The sequence below is a fragment of the Hyperolius riggenbachi genome, chromosome 8 (genome assembly GCF_040937935.1).
Source record: "Hyperolius riggenbachi isolate aHypRig1 chromosome 8, aHypRig1.pri, whole genome shotgun sequence".
Classification (NCBI taxonomy): domain Eukaryota; kingdom Metazoa; phylum Chordata; class Amphibia; order Anura; family Hyperoliidae; genus Hyperolius; species Hyperolius riggenbachi.
Window position 1 is genome coordinate 250,201,267 of NC_090653.1, and position 22,132 is coordinate 250,223,398.

A 22,132-nucleotide genomic window follows, 5' to 3' on the forward strand; every position below is an offset into this window, starting at 1 on the left:
GGGACAATCTGCTAAATTGCCACAGTCTAGTTCCAACACCACCAATTACCATAACAACGGATGCCAGCCAGTGGGGCTGGGGAGCACATATGAATCAGACATATGCCCAGGGAAGGTGGAGAGACCGATCGCAGAACTTGCCGGCGAACATAATAGAACTGAGGGCGGCGTACAGAGCTCTTCTTCATTTCGGCAGCCACATCAAACACACAAATGTAATATTGAGGATGGACAACACCACGGCTGTGGCATATGTTCAAAACCAGGGGGGCACACACAGCAGGACCTTGCTGAACGAAGTAGCACCCATAATGAGGTGGGCGCAGAACAATCTTTCTTCACTACAATCAATTCACATACCAGGAACACAGAATCACCTGGCAGATGTGCTGAGTCAAAGATGGCTGGATCACAAAGAGTGGTCACTGAAGCAGGACATATTCGAGCTAGTCTGCACAAAATGGGGCAATCCGCAGGTGGATATAATGGCCACTGCAGAGAACGCAAAGTGTGTGACCTTTTCTCCAGATACAGATGCCAACAGGCAGCGGGCTGGGATGCCCTAACGACACCTTGGCTATTCTCCCGGGGGTATGTGTTCCCTCCGATACCCTTAATACATCGCTTATTGAAGAGAATTCAGAGGGAGAAAGTTGTGATAATAGCGATCCTTCCGTATTGGCCATGCAGGCCCTGGTTTCCACTCCTCCAGAAACTAGCGGTGGAACGTCCAATGAAGCTACCATGCCCGAACGACCTACTAACACAGGGAGATGTGGTACACCCGTATCCTCAGGTGCTAAACCTTATGGCGTGGAAATTGAGAGGCAAAGATTAGAAACTTTAGGATGCTCTCCCACTGTCATAGAGACCTTACTAAGATCAAGGAAGGCGACAACCAATGTTAGCTACTACAGAACATGGATTAAGTTTCTAAACTTTATGGGAGAAAGACGCGTTCAGATAGCAACACTCAAAGTCACAGACCTATTAGACTTCTTGCAAAGAGGATTGGAACTGGGATTGGCATTGAGAATGATAAAGGGCCAGATTTCAGCGATTTCAGCGTTGACGCACAAGAGATGGGCCTTTGACCCCCTAGTAATCCAGTTCGTTCAGGCTGTCAACAAAATTAGACCTCCGAGAAAGGACTGGTACCCGCAATGGGACTTACCGCTGGTATTGACGGCCCTCGCCAAACAACCATTCGAGCCCCTTAGCGAATGCACGCTATACAGCTTAACACTAGAGGCCGTCTTTCTCACAGCAATATGTTTGGCAAGCAGAGTTGCGGAGTTACAGGCACTTAGTTGCGAATTCCCTTATATACAGTATTTCCAAGATAGAATAACATTACGACCGGTACAGCAATTTCTGCCGAAAGTTACGAGTACTTTCCATTTTAATCAGGAATGGAACCTCCCAGTATTCTCGGATCCTGAGGCGGAAAGCCCCGAAACATGGAATGTTCCGCAAATAATAAAGGCCTATATCGACAGAACAAAGGAAATACGTAAGACGAATCGACTCTTTATAATCCCAGAGGGTTACAGGAAGGGTCACCCAGCGACATCGAGGACAATCGCAGGCTGGCTAGTGAGGGCGATCAAGGCGGCTTATAGTATAATGGGCAAAACACCGCCAGAGGTGGTCACTGCACACTCTACAAGGTCGATTTCGGCGTCGTGGGCAACATTAACAAAGATGTCACCAGAAGTGATTTGCCGAGCAGCAAGTTGGTCCTCGACAAATACGTTCATTAACCACTACAGAGTGGATCCGGGAGCGTTATCCACGGTCCAGTTTGGCAGAGCGGTTCTGTCTGCTGTCAGGACGACAAGACAGGAAAATTGACTGTATTATATATGCAAATAAATACATTGTGTGATAAGCATACTAGCTCACGTGCAAGTATATTTTATTTATGCGTATCCCTCCCTGTTATGGTGCTAGTTAAGTCCCCGTAGTAGGCTGCCATTGAGTTGGACAGGAAAACGGAAAATTGTATACTTACCTCAGGTAATTTTCCTTTCCTGTCTAAACTCCATGGCAGCATACGGAGGACCCACCCCGGAGTCACAGTCAGTATTTAGACTAATCAAAAAAGCAGGGAGAAGGGGGCAGGGCTTAAATTTATAGACACTAGTCCTTGGGGGTTAAAGGGGCGGAGTTAACCCCGTAGTAGGCTGCCATGGAGTTTAGACAGGAAAGGAAAATTACCTGAGGTAAGTATACAATTTTCCGTTACTCCTTTCCATGAAGAGCTTAGTCTGTGTTGCAGCAAACAAGTTTCCAGGGATGGACTTTTGAGGGCCATCTTCGGTGCACTTTCAGCATCTTTTAGGTAACACGGCTTCGGTTTCCTGTTTAAAATGTGACTCTGGTGGGACTCAAACCCACAACCTTTGAATGCCTACATTTCACTAGAAGTCCAATGCGCTATCCATTGCGCCACAGAGCCAAGCTTGCACTGACTGTTTTTGCCAGGCACCTTCAAATGAAAAATATCTGCTTTTACCCTTTTGTTCGTGGCATTTCAGGATGTATGCAGGCTACCTTTTTGTTATATAAGAAGAAAGAGTACAGCATCTGGCTATCTCCCAAATGTTACTCTGGATTATTTCAGCAGTCCCATCTCACTCTCATCAAACACCTGTTTCATTACATAACAAGCTATCATCACAACCCGTCTTCTAGATTTCTAAGAAAAATCAAAAACTTTCTGAGTCTACTACCTGTAACCTGCTAAACTTTCAATACTCAGCAGCAGAGATGGTTGTACTTACCAACATCTGACCTCTCAAATCCACTTCTTTTGTTTCATTTAATGAAATTGGTGCCACTCATTAAAAAAACCCATCATGAATGCTTCAGGAACTGAGACGCTCCACATTTCAAAATGTGAATTTGTTTGCACGTCCAAGGTGATATCCTTTGTGCTGCACAACAATGCTCATGCAGCTTGCTTTGCATACTACATCTGGAGAAGATATACATTTTAGGAATGAAGCCCTTGATGGGATATTCTTCAATGATGTCCCTATGAAATCTCAAGGGCGGCTTGTTGTTTAAATTTAGGAACAAAGCTCGATTTATCATTAGCGAAAACCAAGTTTGTTGGTTATGGAAGGCAAGACTTGGCACGCTTTCATTCTCTTAGTTGATTAATTGTGTGTCATTAGTTGATGAGGTGGTTACAAACTGTGCTGGTGAAGGTGAACTGTTTACTCCTTTCCATGAAGAGCTTAGTCTGTGTTGCAGCAGACAAGTTTCCAGGGATGGACTTTTGAGGGCCATCTTCGGTGCACTTTCAGCATCTTTTAGGTAACACGGCTTCGGTTTCCAGTTTAAAATGCAACTCTGGTGGGACTCGAACCCACAACCTTTGAATGCCTACACTTCACTAGAAGTCCAATGCGCTATCCATTGCGCCACAGAGCCGAGCTTGCACTGACTGTTTTTGCCAGGCACCTTCAAATGAAAAATATCTGCTTTTACCCTTTTGTTCGTGGCATTTCAGGATGTATGCAGGCTACCTTTTTGTTATATAAGAAGAAAGAGTACAGCATCTGGCTATCTCCCAAATGTTACTCTGGATTTTTTCAGCAGTCCCATCTCACTCTCATCAAACACCTGTTTCATTACATAACAAGCTATCATCACAACCCGTCTTCTAGATTTCTAAGAAAAATCAAAAACTTTCTGAGTCTACTACCTGTAACCTGCTAAACTTTCAATACTCAGCAGCAGAGATGGTTGTACTTACCAACATCTGACCTCTCAAATCCACTTCTTTTGTTTCATTTAATGAAATTGGTGCCACTCATAAAAAAAAACCCATCATGAATGCTTCAGGAACTGAGACGCTCCACATTTCAAAATGTGAATTTGTTTGCACGTCCAAGGTGATATCCTTTGTGCTGCACAACAATGGTCATGCAGCTTGCTTTGCATACTACATCTGGAGAAGATATACATTTTAGGAATGAAGCCCTTGATGGGATATTCTTAAATGATGTCCCTGTGGAATCTCAAGGGCGGCTTGTTGTTTAAATTTAGGAACAAAGCTAGATTTATCATTAGCGAAAACCAAGTTTGTTGGTTATGGAAGGCAAGACTTGGCACGCTTTCATTCTCTTAGATGATTAATTGTGTGTCATTAGTTGATGAGGTGGTTACAAACTGTGCTGGTGAAGGTGAACTGTTTACTCCTTTCCATGAAGAGCTTAGTCTGTGTTGCAGCAGACAAGTTTCCAGGGATGGACTTTTGAGGGCCATCTTCGGTGCACTTTCAGCATCTTTTAGGTAACACGGCTTCGGTTTCCAGTTTAAAATGCGACTCTGGTGGGTCTCAAACCCACAACCTTTGAATGCCTACATTTCACTAGAAGTCCAATGCGCTATCCAATGCGCTATCCAATGCGCCACAGAGCTAAGCTTGCACTGACTGTTTTTGTCAGGCACCTTCAAATGAAAAATATCTGCTTTTACTCATTTGTTCGTGGCATTTCAGGATGTATGCAGGCTACCTTTTTGTTATATAAGAAGAAAGAGTACAGCATCTGGCTATCTCCCAAATGTTACTCTGGATTTTTTCAGCAGTCCCATCTCACTCTCATCAAACACCTGTTTCATTACATAACAAGCTATCATCACAACCCGTCTTCTAGATTTCTAAGAAAAATCAAAAACTTTCTGAGTCTACTACCTGTAACCTGCTAAACTTTCAATACTCAGCAGCAGAGATGGTTGTACTTACCAACATCTGACCTCTCAAATCCACTTCTTTTGTTTCATTTAATGAAATTGGTGCCACTCATTAAAAAAAACCCATCATGAATGCTTCAGGAACTGAGACGCTCCACATTTCAAAATGTGAATTTGTTTGCACGTCCAAGGTGATATCCTTTGTGCTGCACAACAATGCTCATGCAGCTTGCTTTGCATACTACATCTGGAGAAGATATACATTTTAGGAATGAAGCCCTTGATGGGATATTCTTCAATGATGTCCCTATGAAATCTCAAGGGCGGCTTGTTGTTTAAATTTAGGAACAAAGCTAGATTTATCATTAGCGAAAACCAAGTTTGTTGGTTATGGAAGGCAAGACTTGGCACGCTTTCATTCTCTTAGTTGATTAATTGTGTGTCATTAGTTGATGAGGTGGTTACAAACTGTGCTGGTGAAGGTGAACTGTTTACTCCTTTCCATGAAGAGCTTAGTCTGTGTTGCAGCAGACAAGTTTCCAGGGATGGACTTTTGAGGGCCATCTTCGGTGCACTTTCAGCATCTTTTAGGTAACACGGCTTCGGTTTCCAGTTTAAAATGCAACTCTGGTGGGACTCGAACCCACAATCTTTGAATGCCTACACTTCACTAGAAGTCCAATGCGCTATCCATTGCGCCACAGAGCCGAGCTTGCACTGACTGTTTTTGCCAGGCACCTTCAAATGAAAAATATCTGCTTTTACCCTTTTGTTCGTGGCATTTCAGGATGTATGCAGGCTACCTTTTTGTTATATAAGAAGAAAGAGTACAGCATCTGGCTATCTCCCAAATGTTACTCTGGATTATTTCAGCAGTCCCATCTCACTCTCATCAAACACCTGTTTCATTACATAACAAGCTATCATCACAACCCGTCTTCTAGATTTCTAAGAAAAATCAAAAACTTTCTGAGTCTACTACCTGTAACCTGCCAAACTTTCAATACTCAGCAGCAGAGATGGTTGTACTTACCAACATCTGACCTCTCAAATCCACTTCTTTTGTTTCATTTAATGAAATTGGTGCCACTCATTAAAAAAAACCCATCATGAATGCTTCAGGAACTGAGACGCTCCACATTTCAAAATGTGAATTTGTTTGCACGTCCAAGGTGATATCCTTTGTGCTGCACAACAATGGTCATGCAGCTTGCTTTGCATACTACATCTGGAGAAGATATACATTTTAGGAATGAAGCCCTTGATGGGATATTCTTAAATGATGTCCCTATGGAATCTCAAGGGCGGCTTGTTGTTTAAATTTAGGAACAAAGCTAGATTTATCATTAGCGAAAACCAAGTTTGATGGTTATGGAAGGCAAGACTTGGCACGCTTTCATTCTCTTAGATGATTAATTGTGTGTCATTAGTTGATGAGGTGGTTACAAACTGTGCTGGTGAAGGTGAACTGTTTACTCCTTTCCATGAAGAGCTTTGTCTGTGTTGCAGCAGACAAGTTTCCAGGGATGGACTTTTGAAGGCCATCTTCGGTGCACTTTCAGCATCTTTTAGGTAACACGGCTTCGGTTTCCAGTTTAAAATGCGACGCTGGTGGGTCTCAAACCCACAACCTTTGAATGCCTACATTTCACTAGAAGTCCAATGCGCTATCCAATGCGCCACAGAGCTAAGCTTGCACTGACTGTTTTTGTCAGGCACCTTCAAATGAAAAATATCTGCTTTTACTCATTTGTTCGTGGCATTTCAGGATGTATGCAGGCTACCTTTTTGTTATATAAGAAGAAAGAGTACAGCATCTGGCTATCTCCCAAATTTTACTCTGGATTTTTTCAGCAGTCCCATCTCACTCTCATCAAACACCTGTTTCATTACATAACAAGCTATCATCACAACCCGTCTTCTAGATTTCTAAGAAAAATCAAAAACTTTCTGAGTCTACTACCTGTAACCTGCTAAACTTTCAATACTCAGCAGCAGAGATGGTTGTACTTACCAACATCTGACCTCTCAAATCCACTTCTTTTGTTTCATTTAATGAAATTGGTGCCACTCATTAAAAAAAACCCATCATGAATGCTTCAGGAACTGAGACGCTCCACATTTCAAAATGTGAATTTGTTTGCACGTCCAAGGTGATATCCTTTGTGCTGCACAACAATGCTCATGCAGCTTGCTTTGCATACTACATCTGGAGAAGATATACATTTTAGGAATGAAGCCCTTGATGGGATATTCTTCAATGATGTCCCTATGAAATCTCAAGGGCGGCTTGTTGTTTAAATTTAGGAACAAAGCTAGATTTATCATTAGCGAAAACCAAGTTTGTTGGTTATGGAAGGCAAGACTTGGCACGCTTTCATTCTCTTAGTTGATTAATTGTGTGTCATTATTAGTTGATGAGGTGGTTACAAACTGTGCTGGTGAAGGTGAACTGTTTACTCCTTTCCATGAAGAGCTTAGTCTGTGTTGCAGCAGACAAGTTTCCAGGGATGGACTTTTGAGGGCCATCTTCGGTGCACTTTCAGCATCTTTTAGGTAACACGGCTTCGGTTTCCAGTTTAAAATGCAACTCTGGTGGGACTCGAACCCACAACCTTTGAATGCCTACACTTCACTAGAAGTCCAACGCGCTATCCATTGCGCCACAGAGCCAAGCTTGCACTGACTGGTTTTGCCAGGCACCTTCAAATGAAAAATATCTGCTTTTACCCTTTTGTTCGTGGCATTTCAGGATGTATGCAGGCTACCTTTTTGTTATATAAGAAGAAAGAGTACAGCATCTGGCTATCTCCCAAATGTTACTCTGGATTATTTCAGCAGTCCCATCTCACTCTCATCAAACACCTGTTTCATTACATAACAAGCTATCATCACAACCCGTCTTCTAGATTTCTAAGAAAAATCAAAAACTTTCTGAGTCTACTACCTGTAACCTGCTAAACTTTCAATACTCAGCAGCAGAGATGGTTGTACTTACCAACATCTGACCTCTCAAATCCACTTCTTTTGTTTCATTTAATGAAATTGGTGCCACTCATTAAAAAAAACCCATCATGAATGCTTCAGGAACTGAGACGCTCCACATTTCAAAATGTGAATTTGTTTGCACGTCCAAGGTGATATCCTTTGTGCTGCACAACAATGCTCATGCAGCTTGCTTTGCATACTACATCTGGAGAAGATATACATTTTAGGAATGAAGCCCTTGATGGGATATTCTTCAATGATGTCCCTATGAAATCTCAAGGGCGGCTTGTTGTTTAAATTTAGGAACAAAGCTAGATTTATCATTAGCGAAAACCAAGTTTGTTGGTTATGGAAGGCAAGACTTGGCACGCTTTCATTCTCTTAGTAGATTAATTGTGTGTCATTAGTTGATGAGGTGGTTACAAACTGTGCTGGTGAAGGTGAACTGTTTACTCCTTTCCATGAAGAGCTTAGTCTGTGTTGCAGCAGACAAGTTTCCAGGGATGGACTTTTGAGGGCCATCTTCGGTGCACTTTCAGCATCTTTTAGGTAACACGGCTTCGGTTTCCAGTTTAAAATGCAACTCTGGTGGGACTCGAACCCACAATCTTTGAATGCCTACACTTCACTAGAAGTCCAATGCGCTATCCATTGCGCCACAGAGCCGAGCTTGCACTGACTGTTTTTGCCAGGCACCTTCAAATGAAAAATATCTGCTTTTACCCTTTTGTTCGTGGCATTTCAGGATGTATGCAGGCTACCTTTTTGTTATATAAGAAGAAAGAGTACAGCATCTGGCTATCTCCCAAATGTTACTCTGGATTATTTCAGCAGTCCCATCTCACTCTCATCAAACACCTGTTTCATTACATAACAAGCTATCATCACAACCCGTCTTCTAGATTTCTAAGAAAAATCAAAAACTTTCTGAGTCTACTACCTGTAACCTGCCAAACTTTCAATACTCAGCAGCAGAGATGGTTGTACTTACCAACATCTGACCTCTCAAATCCACTTCTTTTGTTTCATTTAATGAAATTGGTGCCACTCATTAAAAAAAACCCATCATGAATGCTTCAGGAACTGAGACGCTCCACATTTCAAAATGTGAATTTGTTTGCACGTCCAAGGTGATATCCTTTGTGCTGCACAACAATGGTCATGCAGCTTGCTTTGCATACTACATCTGGAGAAGATATACATTTTAGGAATGAAGCCCTTGATGGGATATTCTTAAATGATGTCCCTATGGAATCTCAAGGGCGGCTTGTTGTTTAAATTTAGGAACAAAGCTAGATTTATCATTAGCGAAAACCAAGTTTGATGGTTATGGAAGGCAAGACTTGGCACGCTTTCATTCTCTTAGATGATTAATTGTGTGTCATTAGTTGATGAGGTGGTTACAAACTGTGCTGGTGAAGGTGAACTGTTTACTCCTTTCCATGAAGAGCTTAGTCTGTGTTGCAGCAGACAAGTTTCCAGGGATGGACTTTTGAAGGCCATCTTCGGTGCACTTTCAGCATCTTTTAGGTAACACGGCTTCGGTTTCCAGTTTAAAATGCGACGCTGGTGGGTCTCAAACCCACAACCTTTGAATGCCTACATTTCACTAGAAGTCCAATGCGCTATCCAATGCGCTATCCAATGCGCCACAGAGCTAAGCTTGCACTGACTGTTTTTGTCAGGCACCTTCAAATGAAAAATATCTGCTTTTACTCATTTGTTCGTGGCATTTCAGGATGTATGCAGGCTACCTTTTTGTTATATAAGAAGAAAGAGTACAGCATCTGGCTATCTCCCAAATGTTACTCTGGATTTTTTCAGCAGTCCCATCTCACTCTCATCAAACACCTGTTTCATTACATAACAAGCTATCATCACAACCCGTCTTCTAGATTTCTAAGAAAAATCAAAAACTTTCTGAGTCTACTACCTGTAACCTGCTAAACTTTCAATACTCAGCAGCAGAGATGGTTGTACTTACCAACATCTGACCTCTCAAATCCACTTCTTTTGTTTCATTTAATGAAATTGGTGCCACTCATTAAAAAAAACCCATCATGAATGCTTCAGGAACTGAGACGCTCCACATTTCAAAATGTGAATTTGTTTGCACGTCCAAGGTGATATCCTTTGTGCTGCACAAGAATGCTCATGCAGCTTGCTTTGCATACTACATCTGGAGAAGATATACATTTTAGGAATGAAGCCCTTGATGGGATATTCTTCAATGATGTCCCTATGAAATCTCAAGGGCGGCTTGTTGTTTAAATTTAGGAACAAAGCTAGATTTATCATTAGCGAAAACCAAGTTTGTTGGTTATGGAAGGCAAGACTTGGCACACTTTCATTCTCTTAGTTGATTAATTGTGTGTCATTAGTTGATGAGGTGGTTACAAACTGTGCTGGTGAAGGTGAACTGTTTACTCCTTTCCATGAAGAGCTTAGTCTGTGTTGCAGCAGACAAGTTTCCAGGGATGGACTTTTGAGGGCCATCTTCGGTGCACTTTCAGCATCTTTTAGGTAACACGGCTTCGGTTTCCAGTTTAAAATGCAACTCTGGTGGGACTCGAACCCACAACCTTTGAATGCCTACACTTCACTAGAAGTCCAATGCGCTATCCATTGCGCCACAGAGCCGAGCTTGCACTGACTGGTTTTGCCAGGCACCTTCAAATGAAAAATATCTGCTTTTACCCTTTTGTTCGTGGCATTTCAGGATGTATGCAGGCTACCTTTTTGTTATATAAGAAGAAAGAGTACAGCATCTGGCTATCTCCCAAATGTTACTCTGGATTATTTCAGCAGTCCCATCTCACTCTCATCAAACACCTGTTTCATTACATAACAAGCTATCATCACAACCCGTCTTCTAGATTTCTAAGAAAAATCAAAAACTTTCTGAGTCTACTACCTGTAACCTGCTAAACTTTCAATACTCAGCAGCAGAGATGGTTGTACTTACCAACATCTGACCTCTCAAATCCACTTCTTTTGTTTCATTTAATGAAATTGGTGCCACTCATTAAAAAAAACCCATCATGAATGCTTCAGGAACTGAGACGCTCCACATTTCAAAATGTGAATTTGTTTGCACGTCCAAGGTGATATCCTTTGTGCTGCACAATAATGCTCATGCAGCTTGCTTTGCATACTACATCTGGAGAAGATATACATTTTAGGAATGAAGCCCTTGATGGGATATTCTTCACTGATGTCCCTATGAAATCTCAAGGGCGGCTTGTTGTTTAAATTTAGGAACAAAGCTAGATTTATCATTAGCGAAAACCAAGTTTGTTGGTTATGGAAGGCAAGACTTGGCACGCTTTCATTCTCTTAGTTGATTAATTGTGTGTCATTAGTTGATGAGGTGGTTACAAACTGTGCTGGTGAAGGTGAACTGTTTACTCCTTTCCATGAAGAGCTTAGTCTGTGTTGCAGCAGACAAGTTTCCAGGGATGGACTTTTGAGGGCCATCTTCGGTGCACTTTCAGCATCTTTTAGGTGACACGGCTTCGGTTTCCAGTTTAAAATGCAACTCTGGTGGGACTCGAACCCACAACCTTTGAATGCCTACACTTCACTAGAAGTCCAATGCGCTATCCATTGCGCCACAGAGCCGAGCTTGCGCTGACTGTTTTTGCCAGGCACCATCAAATGAAAAATATCTGCTTTTACCCTTTTGTTCGTGGCATTTCAGGATGTATGCAGGCTACCTTTTTGTTATATAAGAAGAAAGAGTACAGCATCTGGCTATCTCCCAAATGTTACTCTGGATTATTTCAGCAGTCCCATCTCACTCTCATCAAACACCTGTTTCATTACATAACAGGCTATCATCACAACCCGTCTTCTAGATTTCTAAGAAAAATCAAAAACTTTCTGAGTCTACTACCTGTAACCTGCTAAACTTTCAATACTCAGCAGCAGAGATGGTTGTACTTACCAACATCTGACCTCTCAAATCCACTTCTTTTGTTTCATTTAATGAAATTGGTGCCACTCATAAAAAAAAAAACCCATCATGAATGCTTCAGGAACTGAGACACTCCACATTTCTAAATGTGAATTTGTTTGCACGTCCAAGGTGATATCCTTTGTGCTGCACAACAATGGTCATGCAGCTTGCTTTGCATACTACATCTGGAGAAGATATACATTTTAGGAATGAAGCCCTTGATGGGATATTCTTAAATGATGTCCCTATGGAATCTCAAGGGCGGCTTGTTGTTTAAATTTAGGAACAAAGCTAGATTTATCATTAGCGAAAACCAAGTTTGTTGGTTATGGAAGGCAAGACTTGGCACACTTTCATTCTCTTAGATGATTAATTGTGTGTCATTAGTTGATGAGGTGGTTACAAACTGTGCTGGTGAAGGTGAACTGTTTACTCCTTTCCATGAAGAGCTTAGTCTGTGTTGCAGCAGACAAGTTTCCAGGGATGGACTTTTGAGGGCCATCTTCGGTGCACTTTCAGCATCTTTTAGGTAACACGGCTTCGATTTCCAGTTTAAAATGCGACTCTGGTGGGTCTCAAACCCACAACCTTTGAATGCCTACATTTCACTAAAAGTCCAATGCGCTATCCAATGCGCTATCCAATGCGCCACAGAGCTAAGCTTGCACTGACTGTTTTTGTCAGGCACCTTCAAATGAAAAATATCTGCTTTTACTCATTTGTTCGTGGCATTTCAGGATGTATGCAGGCTACCTTTTTGTTATATAAGAAGAAAGAGTACAGCATCTGGCTATCTCCCAAATGTTACTCTGGATTTTTTCAGCAGTCCCATCTCACTCTCATCAAACACCTGTTTCATTACATAACAAGCTATCATCACAACCCGTCTTCTAGATTTCTAAGAAAAATCAAAAACTTTCTGAGTCTACTACCTGTAACCTGCTAAACTTTCAATACTCAGCAGCAGAGATGGTTGTACTTACCAACATCTGACCTCTCAAATCCACTTCTTTTGTTTCATTTAATGAAATTGGTGCCACTCATTAAAAAAAACCCATCATGAATGCTACAGGAACTGAGACGCTCCACATTTCAAAATGTGAATTTGTTTGCACGTCCAAGGTGATATCCTTTGTGCTGCACAACAATGCTCATGCAGCTTGCTTTGCATACTACATCTGGAGAAGATATACATTTTAGGAATGAAGCCCTTGATGGGATATTCTTCAATGATGTCCCTATGAAATCTCAAGGGCGGCTTGTTGTTTAAATTTAGGAACAAAGCTAGATTTATCATTAGCGAAAACCAAGTTTGTTGGTTATGGAAGGCAAGACTTGGCACGCTTTCATTCTCTTAGTTGATTAATTGTGTGTCATTAGTTGATGAGGTGGTTACAAACTGTGCTGGTGAAGGTGAACTGTTTACTCCTTTCCATGAAGAGCTTAGTCTGTGTTGCAGCAGACAAGTTTCCAGGGATGGACTTTTGAGGGCCATCTTCGGTGCACTTTCAGCATCTTTTAGGTAACACGGCTTCGGTTTCCAGTTTAAAATGCAACTCTGGTGGGACTCGAACCCACAACCTTTGAATGCCTACACTTCACTAGAAGTCCAATGCGCTATCCATTGCGCCACAGAGCCGAGCTTGCACTGACTGGTTTTGCCAGGCACCTTCAAATGAAAAATATCTGCTTTTACCCTTTTGTTCGTGGCATTTCAGGATGTATGCAGGCTACCTTTTTGTTATATAAGAAGAAAGAGTACAGCATCTGGCTATCTCCCAAATGTTACTCTGGATTATTTCAGCAGTCCCATCTCACTCTCATCAAACACCTGTTTCATTACATAACAAGCTATCATCACAACCCGTCTTCTAGATTTCTAAGAAAAATCAAAAACTTTCTGAGTCTACTACCTGTAACCTGCTAAACTTTCAATACTCAGCAGCAGAGATGGTTGTACTTACCAACATCTGACCTCTCAAATCCACTTCTTTTGTTTCATTTAATGAAATTGGTGCCACTCATAAAAAAAAAAAACCCATCATGAATGCTTCAGGAACTGAGACGCTCCACATTTCAAAATGTGAATTTGTTTGCACGTCCAAGGTGATATCCTTTGTGCTGCACAACAATGGTCATGCAGCTTGCTTTGCATACTACATCTGGAGAAGATATACATTTTAGGAATGAAGCCCTTGATGGGATATTCTTAAATGATGTCCCTATGGAATCTCAAGGGCGGCTTGTTGTTTAAATTTAGGAACAAAGCTAGATTTATCATTAGCGAAAACCAAGTTTGTTGGTTATGGAAGGCAAGACTTGGCACGCTTTCATTCTCTTAGATGATTAATTGTGTGTCATTAGTTGATGAGGTGGTTACAAACTGTGCTGGTGAAGGTGAACTGTTTACTCCTTTCCATGAAGAGCTTAGTCTGTGTTGCAGCAGACAAGTTTCCAGGGATGGACTTTTGAGGGCCATCTTCGGTGCACTTTCAGCATCTTTTAGGTAACACGGCTTCGGTTTCCAGTTTAACCACTTGAGGACCTAGGGCTTTCTACCCCTTAAGGACCGGCCACTTTTTTTCCATTCAGACCACTGCAGCTTTCACGGTTTATTGCTCGCTCATACAACCTACCACCTAAATGAATTTTGGCTCCTTTTCTTGTCACTAATAAAGCTTTCTTTTGGTGCTATTTAATTGCTCCTGCGATTTTTACTTTTTATTATATTCAGCAAAAAAGACATGAATTTTGGTAAAAAAATGATTTTTTTAACTTTCTGTGCTGACAGTTTTCAAATAAAGTAAAATTTCTGTATACATGCAGCGCGAAAAATGTGGACAAACATGTTTTTGATAAAAAAAACCCATTCAGCGTATATTTATTGGTTTGGGTAAAAGTTATAGCGTTTACAAACTATGGTGCAAAAAGTGAATTTTCCCATTTTCAAGCATCTATGACTTTTCTGACCCCCTGTCATGTTTCATGAGGGGCTAGAATTCCAGGATAGTATAAATACCCCCCAAATGACCCCATTTTGGAAAGAAGACATCCCAAAGTATTCACTGAGAGGCATAGTGAGTTCATAGAAGATATTATTTTTTGTCACAAGTAAGCGGAAAATGACACTTTGTGAGGAAAAAAAAAAAAAAAAAAAGTTTCCATTTCTTCTAACTTGCACCAAAAAAAAATGAAATCTGCCACAGACTCACCATACCCCTCTCTGAATACCTTGAAGGGTCTACTTTCCAAAATGGGGTCATTTGTGGGGTGTGTTTACTGTCCTGACATTTTGGGGGGTGCTAAATTGTAAGCACCCCTGTAAAGCCTAAAGGTGCTCATTGGACTTTGGACCCCTTAGCGCAGTTAGGCTGCAAAAAAGTGCCACACATGTGGTATTGCCGTACTCAGGAGAAGTAGTGTAATGTGTTTTGGGGTGTATTTTTACACATACCCATGCTGGGTGGGAGAAATATCTCTGTAAATGACAATTTGTTAATTTTTTTTACACACAATTGTCCATTTACAGAGATATTTCTCCCACTCAGCATGGGTATGTGTAAAAATACACCACAAAACACATTATACTACTTCTCCTGAGTACGGCGATACCACATGTGTGGCACTTTTTTGCACCCTAACTGCGCTAAAGGGCCCAAAGTCCAATGAGTACCTTTAGGATTTCACAGGTCATTTTGAGAAATTTCGTTTCAAGACTACTCCTCACGGTTTAGGGCCCCTAAAATGCCAGGGCAGTATAGGAACCCCACAAATGACCCCATTTTAGAAAGAAGACACCCCAAGGTATTCCGTTAGGAGTATGGCGAGTTCATAGAAGATTTTATTTTTTGTCACAAGTTAGCGGAAAATGACACTTTGTGAAAAAACACAATTAAAATCAATTTCCGCTAACTTTTGACAAAAAATAAAATCTTCTATGAACTCACCATACTCCTAACGGAATACCTTGGGGTGTCTTCTTTCTAAAATGGGGTCATTTGTGGGGTTCCTATACTGCCCTGGCATTTTAGGGGCCCTAAACCGTGAGGAGTAGTCTTGAAACGAAATTTCTCAAAATGACCTGTGAAATCCTAAAGGTACTCATTGGACTTTGGGCCCTTTAGCGCAGTTAGGGTGCAAAAAAGTGCCACACATGTGGTATCGCCATACTCGGGAGAAGTAGTACAATGTGTTTTGGGGTGTATTTTTACACATACCCATGCTGGGTGGGAGAAATACCTCTGTAAATGGACAATTGTGTGTAAAAAAATCAAAAGATTGTCATTTACAGAGGTATTTCTCCCACCCAGCATGGGTATGTGTAAAAATACACCCCAAAACACATTGTACTACTTCTCCCGAGTACGGCGATACCACATGTGTGGCACTTTTTTGCACCCTAACTGCACTAAGGGGCCCAAAGTCCAATGAGTACCTTTAGGATTTCACAGGTCATTTTTGTTTCAAAACTACTCCTCACGGTTTAGGGCCCCTAAAATGCCAGGGCAGTATAGGAACCCCACTAATGACCCCATTTTAGAAAGAAGACACCCCAAGGTATTCCGTTAGGAGTATGGTGAGTTCATAGAAGTTTTTATTTTTTTGTCACAAGTTAGCGGAAATTGATTTTAATAGTTTTTTTTCACAAAGTGTCATTTTCCGCTAACTTGTGACAAAAAATAAAATCTTCTATGAACTCACCATACTCCGTACGGAATACCTTTGGGTGTCTTCTTTCTAGAATGGGGTCATTTGTGGGGTTCCTATACTGCCCTGGCATTTTAGGGGCCCTAAACCGTGAGGAGTAGTCTTGAAACCAAATGTCGCAAAATGACCTGTGAAATCCTAAAGGTACTCATTGGACTTTGGGCCCCTTAGCGTACTTAGGGTGTAAAAAAGTGCCACACATGTGGTACCGCTGTACTCAGGAGAAGTAGTATAATGCGTTTTGGGGTGTATTTTTACACATACCCATGCTAAGTGGGAGAAATATCTCTGTAAATGACAATTGTTTGATTTTTTTACACACAATTGTCCATTTACATAGAAGTTTCTCCCACCCAGCATGGGTATGTGTAAAAATACACCCCAAAACACATTATACTACTTTTCCTGAGTACGGCGGTACCACATGTGTGACACTTTTTTGCAGCCTAGGTGCGCTAAGGGGCCCAACGTCCTATTCACAGGTCATTTTGAAGCATTTGTTTTCTAGACTACTCCTCGCGGTTTAGGGCCCCTAAAATGCCAGGGCAGTATAGGAACCCCACAAGTGACCCCATTTTAGAAAGAAGACACCCCAAGGTATTCCGTTAGGTATATGGCGAGTTCATAGAAGATTTTATTTTTTGTCACAAGTTAGTGAAAAATGACACTTTGTGAAAAAAAAACAATAAAAATTAATTTCCGCTAACTTTTGACAAAAAATAAAATCTTCTATGAACTCGTCATACACCTAACATAATACCTTGGGGTGTCTTTTTTTTCTAAAATGGGGTCACTTGTGGGGTTCCTATACCGCCCTGGCATTTTACAGGCCCAAAACCGTGAGTAGTCTGGAAACCAAATGTCTCAAAATGACTGTTCAGGGGTATAAGCATCTGCAAATTTTGATGACAGGTGGTCTATGAGGGGGCGAATTTTGTGGAACCGGTCATAAGCAGGGTGGCCTTTTAGATGACAGGTTGTATTGGGCCTGATCTGATGGATAGGAGTGCTAGGGGGGTGACAGGAGGTGATTGATGGGTGTCTCAGGGGGTGGTTAGAGGGGAAAATAGATGCAATCCATGCACTGGGGAGGTGATCGGAAGGGGGTCTGAGGGTTTGGCCGAGTGATCAGGAGCCCACACGGGGCAAATTGGGGCCTGATCTGATGGGTAGGTGTGCTAGGGGGTGACAGGAGGTGATTGATGGGTGTCTCAAGGTGTGATTAGAGGGGGGAATAGATGCAAGCAATGCACTGGCGAGGTGATCAGGGCTGGGGTCTGAGGGCATTCTGAGGGTGTGGGCGGGTGATTGAGTGCCCTAGGGGCAGATAGGGGTCTAATCTGATAGGTAGCAGTGACAGGGGGTGATTGATGGGTAATTAGTGGGTGTTTAGGGTAGAGAATAGATGGAAACACTGCGCTTGGGTGGTGATCTGATGTCGGATCTGCGGGCGATCTATTGGTGTGGGTGGGTAATCAGTTTGCCCGCAAGGGGCAGGTTAGGGGCTGATTGATGGGTGGCAGTGACAGCGGGTGATTGATGGGTGGCAGTGACAGGGGGTGATTGATGGGTGGCAGTGACAGGGGGTGATTGATAGGTGATTGACAGGTAATCAGTGGGTTATTACAGGGGAGAACAGATGTAAATATTGCACTGGCGAATTGATAAGGGGGGGTCTGAGGGCAATCTGAGCGTGTAGGCGGGCGATTGGGTGCCCGCAAGGGGCAGATTAGGGTCTGATCTGATAGGTAACAGTGACAGGTGGTGATAGGGAGTGATTGATGGGTGATTGATGGGTAATTAGTGGGTGTTTAGAGGAGAGAATAGATGGAAACACTGCGCTTGGGTGGTGATCTGATGTCGGATCTGCGGGCGATCTATTGTTGTAGGTGGGTGATCAGATTGCCCGCAAGGGGCAGGTTAGGGGCTGATTGATGGGTGGCAGTGACAGGGGGTGACAGGGGGTGATTGATGGGTGATAGGTGATTGGCAGGTGATTGACAGGTGATCAGTGGGTTATTACAGGGAAGGACAGATGTAATTAATGCACTGGCGAATTGATAAGGGGGGGGGGGGGGGTCTGAGGGCAATCTGAGCGTGTGGGCGGGTGATTGGGTGCCCGCAAGGGGCAGATTAGGGTCTGATCTGATAGGTAACAGTAACAGGTGGTGATAGGGGGTGATTGATGGGTAATTAGTGGGTGTTTAGAGAAGATAACAGATGTAAACGATACATTTGGGAGGTAATCTGACGGCGGGTTTGCGGGCGATCTAATGGTGTGGGTGGGTGATCAGATTGCCCGCAAGGGGCAGGTTAGGGGCTGATTGATGGGTGGCAGTGACAGGGGGTGACAGGGGGTGATTGATGGGTGATAGGTGATTGGCAGGTGATTGACAGGTGATCAGTGGGTTATTACAGGGAAGGACAGATGTAATTAATGCACTGGCGAATTGATAAGGGGGGGGGGGTCTGAGGGCAATCTGAGCGTGTGGGCGGGTGATTGGGTGCCCGCAAGGGGCAGATTAGGGTCTGATCTGATAGGTAACAGTGACAGGTGGTGATAGGGGGTGATTGATGGGTGATTGATGGGTAATTAGTGGGTGTTTAGAGAAGATAACAGATGTAAACGATACATTTGGGAGGTAATCTGACGGCGGGTTTGCGGGCGATCTAATGGTGTGGGTGGGTGATCAGATTGCCCGCAAGGGGCAGGTTAGGGGCTGATTGATGGGTGGCAGTGACAGGGGGTGATTGATGGGTGATAGGTGATTGGCAGGTGATTGACAGGTGATCAGTGGGTTATTACAGGGAAGAACAGATGTAATTAATGCACTGGTGAATTGATAAGGGGGGGTCAGAGGGCAATCTGAGCGTGTGGGCGGGTGATTGGGTGCCCGCAAGGGGCAGATTAGGGTCTGATCTGATAGGTAAAAGTGACAGGTGGTGATAGGGGGTGATTGATGGGTGATTGATGGGTAATTAGTGGGTGTTTAGAGGAGAGAATAGATGTAAACAATGGATTTGGGAGGTGATCTGATGTCGGATCTGTGGGCGATCTATTGGTGTGGGGGGGTGATCAGATTGCCCGCAAGGGGCAGGTTAGGGGCTGATTGATGGGTGGCAGTGACAGGGGGTGATTGACGGGTGATTGATGGGTGATTGACGGGTGATTGACAGGTGATTGACAGGTGATCATGGGGATAGATGCATACAGTAAACAGGGGGGGGGTGGTCTGGGGGGGGGGGGGTCTGGGGAGAATCTGAGGGGTGTGGGGTGATCAGGAGGGGGCAGGGAGCAGGGGGGGATAAAAAAAAAATAGCGTTGACAGATAGTGACAGGGAGTGATTGATGGGTGATTAGGGGGGTGATTGGGTGCAAACAGGGGTCTGGGGGGTGGGCAGGGGGGGGTCTGATGGGTGCTGTGGGCGATCTGGGGCAGGGGGGGGAGAAATCAGTGTGCTTGGGTGCAGACTAGGGTGGCTGCAGCCTGCCCTGGTGGTCCCTCGGACACTGGGACCACCAGGGCAGGAGGCAGCCTGTATAATACACTTTGTAAACATTACAAAGTGTATTATACACTTTGTATGCGGCGATCGCGGGGTTAACATCCCGCCGGCGCTTCCGTATAGCCGGCGGGATGTTGCGGCGAGCGAGCGGTGACAGGCGCCGGCGGAGGATCGCGTCACGGATGACGCGATCGCTCCGCCCATGCCCTTAAATGGACCGCCGCCTCTGTGGGTGAGGCCGTCCTGAAGGGCTCCACTTCCCCGCCGCCCCTGTGTAGTGGGCGGTCGGGAAGTGGTTAAAATGCGACTCTGGTGGGTCTCAAACCCACAACCTTTGAATGCCTACATTTCACTAAAAGTCCAATGCGCTATCCAATGCGCCACAGAGCTAAGCTTGCACTGACTGTTTTTGTCAGGCACCTTCAAATGAAAAATATCTGCTTTTACTCATTTGTTCGTGGCATTTCAGGATGTATGCAGGCTACCTTTTTGTTATATAAGAAGAAAGAGTACAGCATCTGGCTATCTCCCAAATGTTACTCTGGATTTTTTCAGCAGTCCCATCTCACTCTCATCAAACACCTGTTTCATTACATAACAAGCTATCATCACAACCCGTCTTCTAGATTTCTAAGAAAAATCAAAAACTTTCTGAGTCTACTACCTGTAACCTGCTAAACTTTCAATACTCAGCAGCAGAGATGGTTGTACTTACCAACATCTGACCTCTCAAATCCACTTCTTTTGTTTCATTTAATGAAATTGGTGCCACTCATTAAAAAAAACCCATCATGAATGCTTCAGGAACTGAGACGCTCCACATTTCAAAATGTGAATTTGTTTGCACGTCCAAGGTGATATCCTTTGTGCTGCACAACAATGCTCATGCAGCTTGCTTTGCATACTACATCTGGAGAAGATATACATTTTAGGAATGAAGCCCTTGATGGGATATTCTTCAATGATGTCCCTATGAAATCTCAAGGGCGGCTTGTTGTTTAAATTTAGGAACAAAGCTAGATTTATCATTAGCGAAAACCAAGTTTGTTGGTTATGGAAGGCAAGACTTGGCACGCTTTCATTCTCTTAGTTGATTAATTGTGTGTCATTAGTTGATGAGGTGGTTACAAACTGTGCTGGTGAAGGTGAACTGTTTACTCCTTTCCATGAAGAGCTTAGTCTGTGTTGCAGCAGACAAGTTTCCAGGGATGGACTTTTGAGGGCCATCTTCGGTGCACTTTCAGCATCTTTTAGGTAACACGGCTTCGGTTTCCAGTTTAAAATGCGACTCTGGTGGGTCTCAAACCCACAACCTTTGAATGCCTACATTTCACTAGAAGTCCAATGCGCTATCCAATGCGCTATCCAATGCGCCACAGAGCTAAGCTTGCACTGACTGTTTTTGTCAGGCACCTTCAAATGAAAAATATCTGCTTTTACTCATTTGTTCGTGGCATTTCAGGATGTATGCAGGCTACCTTTTTGTTATATAAGAAGAAAGAGTACAGCATCTGGCTATCTCCCAAATGTTACTCTGGATTTTTTCAGCAGTCCCATCTCACTCTCATCAAACACCTGTTTCATTACATAACAAGCTATCATCACAACCTGTCTTCTAGATTTCTAAGAAAAATCAAAAACTTTCTGAGTCTACTACCTGTAACCTGCTAAACTTTCAATACTCAGCAGCAGAGATGGTTGTACTTACCAACATCTGACCTCTCAAATCCACTTCTTTTGTTTCATTTAATGAAATTGGTGCCACTCATTAAAAAAAACCCATCATGAATGCTTCAGGAACTGAGACGCTCCACATTTCAAAATGTGAATTTGTTTGCACGTCCAAGGTGATATCCTTTGTGCTGCACAACAATGCTCATGCAGCTTGCTTTGCATACTACATCTGGAGAAGATATACATTTTAGGAATGAAGCCCTTGATGGGATATTCTTAAATGATGTCCCTATGGAATCTCAAGGGCGGCTTGTTGTTTAAATTTAGGAACAAAGCTAGATTTATCATTAGCGAAAACCAAGTTTGTTGGTTATGGAAGGCAAGACTTGGCACGCTTTCATTCTCTTAGATGATTAATTGTGTGTCATTAGTTGATGAGGTGGTTACAAACTGTGCTGGTGAAGGTGAACTGTTTACTCCTTTCCATGAAGAGCTTAGTCTGTGTTGCAGCAGACAAGTTTCCAGGGATGGACTTTTGAGGGCCATCTTCGGTGCACTTTCAGCATCTTTTAGGTAACACGGCTTCGGTTT

The 22,132-nt window shown here is 43.0% G+C and overlaps 8 non-coding genes across 8 annotated transcripts; all 8 read right to left on the reverse strand.

Moving 5' to 3' along the window:
* Window positions 1–2,375: 2,375 nt before the first annotated feature.
* On the reverse strand, window positions 2,376–2,461 carry TRNAR-UCU (transfer RNA arginine (anticodon UCU)). Its single transcript is given in 2 exon segments — window positions 2,376–2,411; window positions 2,425–2,461. It is a non-coding gene; the product is annotated as a tRNA-Arg (tRNA).
* An 894-nt stretch (window positions 2,462–3,355) lies between these two features.
* On the reverse strand, window positions 3,356–3,441 carry TRNAR-UCU (transfer RNA arginine (anticodon UCU)). Its single transcript is given in 2 exon segments — window positions 3,356–3,391; window positions 3,405–3,441. It is a non-coding gene; the product is annotated as a tRNA-Arg (tRNA).
* A 1,888-nt stretch (window positions 3,442–5,329) lies between these two features.
* Window positions 5,330–5,415, reverse strand: TRNAR-UCU (transfer RNA arginine (anticodon UCU)). Its single transcript is given in 2 exon segments — window positions 5,330–5,365; window positions 5,379–5,415. It is a non-coding gene; the product is annotated as a tRNA-Arg (tRNA).
* A 1,879-nt stretch (window positions 5,416–7,294) lies between these two features.
* Window positions 7,295–7,380, reverse strand: TRNAR-UCU (transfer RNA arginine (anticodon UCU)). The gene is given in 2 exon segments: window positions 7,295–7,330; window positions 7,344–7,380. It is a non-coding gene; the product is annotated as a tRNA-Arg (tRNA).
* An 895-nt stretch (window positions 7,381–8,275) lies between these two features.
* Window positions 8,276–8,361, reverse strand: TRNAR-UCU (transfer RNA arginine (anticodon UCU)). Its single transcript is given in 2 exon segments — window positions 8,276–8,311; window positions 8,325–8,361. It is a non-coding gene; the product is annotated as a tRNA-Arg (tRNA).
* A 1,888-nt stretch (window positions 8,362–10,249) lies between these two features.
* On the reverse strand, window positions 10,250–10,335 carry TRNAR-UCU (transfer RNA arginine (anticodon UCU)). The gene is given in 2 exon segments: window positions 10,250–10,285; window positions 10,299–10,335. It is a non-coding gene; the product is annotated as a tRNA-Arg (tRNA).
* Window positions 10,336–11,230: 895 nt separating this feature from the next.
* Window positions 11,231–11,316, reverse strand: TRNAR-UCU (transfer RNA arginine (anticodon UCU)). Its single transcript is given in 2 exon segments — window positions 11,231–11,266; window positions 11,280–11,316. It is a non-coding gene; the product is annotated as a tRNA-Arg (tRNA).
* A 1,890-nt stretch (window positions 11,317–13,206) lies between these two features.
* On the reverse strand, window positions 13,207–13,292 carry TRNAR-UCU (transfer RNA arginine (anticodon UCU)). Its single transcript is given in 2 exon segments — window positions 13,207–13,242; window positions 13,256–13,292. It is a non-coding gene; the product is annotated as a tRNA-Arg (tRNA).
* Between the last annotated feature and the right edge of the window lie 8,840 nt (window positions 13,293–22,132).